The 6,862-nt window shown below is 40.0% G+C and overlaps 1 pseudogene; it reads right to left on the minus strand.

The window, feature by feature from the left end:
• Positions 1 to 2,978: 2,978 nt before the first annotated feature.
• LOC109564457 (large ribosomal subunit protein uL16-like) lies at positions 2,979 to 3,595 on the minus strand (annotated as a pseudogene).
• Between the last annotated feature and the right edge of the window lie 3,267 nt (positions 3,596 to 6,862).

Raw genomic sequence — 6,862 nt, forward strand, 5'->3', positions numbered from 1 at the left:
TTTTTTAAACTATTTCAAAGAGTCTACTTGTATAACGCTAAGAGCACAGATTTGGAGCAGGCTGCCTGAGTACCGTCCTCTCTCTGCAGCCTTCTCCTCCATCTCAACTGTCCGTGTCTGTAGAATGGGAAGAATTAGCCCAGACTTGTAGCACTGTGAGATTTTGATGAGTTTATAGAGTAAGCGTTTTGCACTGTTTCTCCATGTCACACATTCTTGCTATAATTATTACATATGTTTTTGCAACTTGTGCTAGCATTTCAGTGAGATAGTTTTCCAGAATGAGAATTTAAAAGATAGAGCCAAAATGTCTTTCAAAAAGTCTGACCCATTTAGGTGGCCATCAGCAGCATACAAAAATTTCCTTTCTCCCATTCCTGTGTAATGAGACTCTTGTCATCCTGCTCTCCCATTCCATGAGGTTGATCCTTTTCAAACGGCCTCAATCCACGATTCCTTAGCTGGAAGTAACCAGGCCATTTAAACTGGAGCTTAGAATACCTGCCAACATTGCAAATACGTGTACTCTTTGGCCCAGCAATGCCAATTCGGGAATTTATCCTACAGATAGACTAGCAGGCTTGCAAAATGACATGTCTGCAAGGTTATTCATTGTGGTATTGTTTGTAACAGCAATAGACTGGAAACTAATAGGAGATCGGTTAAATAATTTATGGCTCAACCACACAATGGATTACTATATAGCCACTTAAAAAAAAAAGGAGAGGCTCTCTTTGTACTGATACAGAGTGATATCCAAGATGTATTTTTAAGTGAAAATAAAAGTGTAATAGCTAACACTTGTATCCCATATTTCATCAATTCTAAGATGTACATTTTTTCACTTCATGATGCACTTGAAATGAGGATGTGTTATAGTCAAAGGTGTGTCATAATTTAATTGGAATTTTTTTTTCCTTTCCTAGTCCATAAAATAATGACGTGCCTTAGAATACATGGCATTTTGGATTTGATGAAATACAGCCGTGCTTACCCAGTGCGAGGCACTGTCTATTTCAATCTCACAACAACCCTGTGAGGGTAAGTACTATTATTTTTTACATTTCACACGTAAGGAAGTTAAGACTTGACCTCAGGCAGTCTCACTCCAGAGCCCGTGCACTTAGGCTTCTGATCCTGCAACTTCCATGGTGCCAGCACCCCCATCACATGTAGATGGCTCACTGCGCACCAGGCCCCGTCCTAAGTGCTTTGTACGTATATTTGTTCATCTGATCCTCAGATAGCTGTAGGAGACAGCTGCCACTGTTACCCTCATCATACAGTTGAGGAAACTGAGACACTAAGAGGTTATGAAGCTTGCTTAAAGACACAGCTGATTTGTGGAAGAACTGGGGTTTGAACATGGGTAGTCTGGCTTTAGAGATCATGCTCTTAATGGTACCTTTTGTGTAAAAAGGGAGGAAGTTATAATACATCCATATTTACAAAGTGGCGTCTTAGAAGTAATTTTAAAAGTACAAGTGTATTGGTAGGTAACACATAGGAACTGAGTGATTGGAGAATGCAATGGGAATGTAAGTTTTTACTGCATGCCTTTTTTATTTTTAAATTTCATTTAATTGAAGTGTAGTTGATTTACAATATTGCGTTAGCTTCAGGGGTACAGAAAAGTAATTCATATATACGTGTGTGTGTGTGTGTGTGTGTGTGTGTGTGTGTGTGTGTGTGTGTATAAACATCAGGCTCCCCAGGTAGTGCTAGTGGTAAAGAACCCACCTGTTAATGCAGAAGATGTAAGAGACGAAGGTTCAATCCCTGGATCAGGAAGCTTCCCTGGAGGAGAGCACGGCAATTCCATATACATTCTTTTTCAGATTCTTTTCCATATAGGCTCTGACAAAATATTGAATACAGTTGCCTGTGCTATACAGAACCTTGTTGTCTATTATTGTATATATAGTAGTATGTATCTTTTAATTCCAAGCTCCCAATTTATCCCTTCCCCTTGTTAGCCTTTGGTAACCATAAATTTCTTTTCCATGTCTGTGAGTCTATTTCTGTATTATCAGTGAGTTTACTTGTATTCTTTTTTTAGATTACTCATATAAATGAAATTTTATATTTTTTCTTTCTCCTCTTCACTTAGGATGGTAATCTCCAGATAGATCCATGTTGCTGCAAATGGCATTATTTCATTTTTTATGGCTGAGTAATATCTCATTGTACCATACCTTTATCCATTTATCTGTTGATGGACATTGAGGTTGCTTACATGTCTTGGCTATTGTAAATAGTGCTGCTATGAACATTGGGGTGCATCTGTTTTTTTTTTTTCATTTTTTAAAAAGATTTTATTGCAGTCTAGTTGATTTACAATGCTGTGTTAGTGTTAGGTGTACAGCCAAGTGAATCAGTTATACATTATATCCATTCTTTCTTAGATTCTTTTCCCATGCAGGTCATTACGGAATATGAAGTAGAGTTTTCTGTGTTATACAGCAGGTCCTTATTAGTTATCTATGTTATATATGTGAATGTGTTTTCAAATTAGAGTTTTTGCCTTTTCCAGATATATGCCCAGAAGTGGGATTGCTGGATCATTTGGTAGCTCAGTTTTTAGTTTTTAAAGAAAGCCTCACACTGTTTTCCATACAGACTGTACCAATTTACATTCCCACAAACAGTGTGGGACGGTTTCCTTTTCTCCACACCCTCTCCAGCATTTACAGGGCTTCCCTGATAGCTCAGCTGAGAAAGAAAACACCTGCAATGCAGGAGACCTGGGTTCGATCCCTGGGTTGGGAAGATCCCCTGGAGAAGGGAAAGGCTACCCACTCCAGTATTCTGGCCTGGAGAATTCTATGGACAGTCCATGGGGTCGCAAAGAGTTGGGCACGACTGAGCGACTTTCACTTCACTCTCCAGCATTTGTTTGTGGATTTTTTTTTTTTTTCTTGGTAAGGAAGTAGGATTCACTGGTGGGCATGAGTAAGGAGGGGACATTGCCAAGCCTTTCATGAGTGCAGGGCCCACCATTTGTCCAGGGGCTTGTGTTCGACCCCACAGCCTCTGGGGTGAGCTGCTTTTCTGCTATCATGTTTTCAGATTCATCCACGTTAAACTCAGTAAAACCCCCACTTCTTGGCGATGTGGGTTTCTGGTGGCCAAGGAACTTGAATTTGGCCCTGTGGAGGGCCTCAATCACATGCTCCTTGTTCTACAGGTTGTTGTGGATGGACATTATGACTTGGCTGGTGTGGGCCCTGGGGCTTTCCAGAGTCACAGCACATACCTGTCTGGAGCCTATGAGCTCTAGCACAGGACAGCATCTTGTTGATGCAGATGAGGAAGGGGGGAAGCTGCACTTGGATGTGAAAATTACCTTTGCCGTAACTTTTTGGTGCCATGTTCTTGTTGGCACAAATACGGGCAGCCTCCAGAGCATCAGAGGAGAGCTTCTCATACTCATCTGATACCATGTGGCCACAGAGTGGGAACTCATTCACTTTGCCTTCTTTAGCCTCCAGTCAAAGATGCGGATCTTAGCATCAGGGACACCTCGGCAGAAGTGGGACTTGAGGTATGGCTTGTTCTTATAGTACCAGTAATACAGGGCGGGGTGGCGGCCCATGGCAACATCAGGATCTTCAGTGGCCTTCTGAAGGGAAAGAGTGTTTGTGAACATTTTGATGATGGCTATTCTGCCTGGTATGAGGTGATACCTCACTGTAGTTTTGATTTTCACTTCTCTTATAAATAGCAGTATTGAGCATCTTTTCACATGCTTGTTGGCCATCTGTATGTCTTCTTTGGAGACATGTCTATTTAGGTCTTCTGCCCATTTTTTGATCGGATTGTTTGGTTGTTTTTGGTTGTTTGACATTGAGCTCTATGAGCTCTTTGGTTGCTTTGGAAATTAATCTCTGTCAGTTGCATCATTAGCAAATATTTTCTCCCATTGTTTCGGTTGTCTTTTATTGTACTGACAGTTTCTTTTGCTGTGCAAAAGCATTTAAGTTTAATTAGGTCCCATTGGTTTGTTTTTACTTTTCATTACTCCAGGAGACAGATCTGAAAAACTGTTGCTGTGATTTATGTCAAAGAGTGTTCTGCCTATGTTTTCCCCTAGGAGTTTTATGGTATCCCATCTTATACTTAGATATTTAATACATTTTGAGTTTATTTTTGTATAAAGTGTTAAAGAATATCTTAATTTCATTATCTTACATGTAGCTACCCAGTCTCTCCGGTACCATTTATTAAAGAGACTGTCTTTTCTCCATTATATATTCTTGCCTCGCTTGTCATAGATTAACTGACCACAGGCACGTGGGGTTATTTCTGGGCTTTCGATCCTGTCCCACTGATCTTTGTGTCTGTTTTTGTGCCAGTTACCATACTGTTTTGATGAGTGTAGCTTTGTAGCATATTCTGAAGTAAGGGAGCATAATTAGCTGTAGCTCCATTCTTTCTCTGAATTGTTTTGACTATTTAGGGTCTTTTGGGGTACAGGTCTTTTGCCTCCTTAGGTAGGTTTATTTCTAAATATTGTATTCTTATTGCACACTTCTTTGTTTGATTTTTGACCCATGTGAGTGTATTACCTATGTAAACCATAACAAAACAACAATTTAAACTTTGCTCCAAATTAATTTATCAGTGGTTTGAAAGAAATGATCCTAAATAATTGGTTAATGAGATTTCTTTATCTATTTGCTCTTTTATTATTTATCTTTTAAGCCTCAGAAGGACTGCTTTTATTGTTAAAGTAGCAATGGATAACAGACAAAAATCTACATTAATTCTGATTACATATACCATGATTTCAAAGCTTGAATCCTACCATAAGTACCTATATATGGCTCTGTCAGACCACACCAGTGTGAGGATAAGAAAGTGAAAGTCATTCAGTCGTGTCTGACTCTTTGTGACCCCTTGGACTATAAAGTCCATGGAATTCTCCAGGCCAGAATACTGCAGTGGGTAGCCTTTCCCTTCTCCAGGAGATCTTCCCAACCCAGGGATCAAACCCAGGTCTCTTGCATTGCAGGCAGATTCTTTACCAACTGAGCCACAAGGGAAGCCCAAGAACACTGGAGTGGGTAACCTATCCCTTCTCCAGCAGATCTTGCCAACCCAGGAATTGAACTTGATCTCCTGCATTGCAGGCGGATTCTTTACCCATTGAGCTATCATGGAAGCTCAATATGAGGATGGTAACGTATAACCCACACATAATCCCACCTTTCTCTTTGACCACAGTGTGGCCTCAGGCTGTCACCTCCAGTGAGTGAACGGTGGAATGGCATGAACATCCATTGTGTTATGGTTGATTTTTTAAAGTCTTTTAACCCATGATAGTGTTCAAGATAGTTAGGACATTAACTTTCCTGACATTTTCTTATAGCCTCCATGATTTGGAGGATTGGAATTTTTTTTTTTAGTATATAAAGTGAAGTGAAGTCGCTCAGTGTATCTGACTCTTTGTGACCCCATGGACGGTAGCCTACCAGGCTCCACGGTCCATGGGATTTTCCAGGCAAGAATACTGGAGTGGGCTGCCATTTCCTTCTCCAGGGGATCTTCCCAACCCAGGGATTGAACCCGGGTCTCCTGCATTGCAGACAGACGCTTTACCGTCTGAGCCACTAGGGAAGCCCTTTAGTATCTAAACCAACAAACCCCATCTTAAAGGACTGGGGCTTAGTCTTTGGCTTGCATTTATATTTCACAGTTGTGGCATCAGTTTTTAAGCAGATTTTGAGAAAGATTTTGACTTTTCAGAAAAGGTGATAAGATGGCTACTTTGTATTTGTATTTACTTTGGGAAGCTTGCCTGCTATTACATACATGCTGCTAAGTCACTTCAGTCGTGTCCAACTCTGCGACCCCACAGACGTCAGTCCATCAGGCTCTGCCGTCCCTGGGATTCTCCAGGCAAGAACACTGGAGTGGGTTGCCATTTCCTTCTCCAAATTACATACATAAAGGACAAGATATGCATTTTGGTTATATTAAATGGTTTATTTGAGTTGGTAGATCAGCATCCCCCCTGTATGTTTCATGGATAGAAAGCAACCCTTCTAGTGTTGATTCTTTCAGAGTGCTGGTCTAACACAAGTGGAAAATACTTGAGTTCTGTTTCTTTCTAGGTAAAAGCCTAAAAAATCGGCTAATACGAATGCAGTCATCCTAGATCAGGGCATACTATACTCAAAGGACTCAGGGCTCACTGAACCATCAAAAGAGAACTTTGTTAATGTCATTTTTTCCTCCTAGATTCCCAGTAAAATGGGGCCACAAAAATCAAAGCATATTTTAAATATCTACATTTTTTAAACTGGCAATTTTAATACAAAAAACCAGACATAACAAAATTTACTATACTTGTGCTAATTAGAAGATAAATACAGAATTTGTAAAAATATTTTTCACAGGACACAATCATCAGTATGGGCCCACTAATGGGTCACAAGTTTAAAGGTGTTTGATAAACCTTTTCCAGTCTTGTTGGCATGCCTCTGTGGTCATATATATCATTTCATTTGGAAAAATATTAAAATCCTGTATCTAAGATCTTTTGTGAATGTGAGGCCTGGGGGAATCCAGCAAAATTCTGGAAGAGGCTGGGAGAATTGTCCCCAGAAAATACAAATTAGGAGAAGACCTCTGATTATAGTTCTGTTCTTTGGCATAAGCTCTAGGAGGATTGGTATAAGCCAGCTTTGAATTAGGCATACCAAAGTTACTAGAATACATTATTCTTTTATTGATTTGTTCACCCACAAGAGAGCACACTGGGAATAAAGTAAGTGAATTCAGCAATGCTGCTTGGTCTTTGCACTTTGGATTCTTCTCTTTATGTATAGCTAAAAGTTTAGTCTACATTTTAAAAGTA

Source organism: Bos indicus, chromosome 10 (genome assembly GCF_029378745.1).
Source record: "Bos indicus isolate NIAB-ARS_2022 breed Sahiwal x Tharparkar chromosome 10, NIAB-ARS_B.indTharparkar_mat_pri_1.0, whole genome shotgun sequence".
Lineage (NCBI taxonomy): Eukaryota > Metazoa > Chordata > Mammalia > Artiodactyla > Bovidae > Bos > Bos indicus.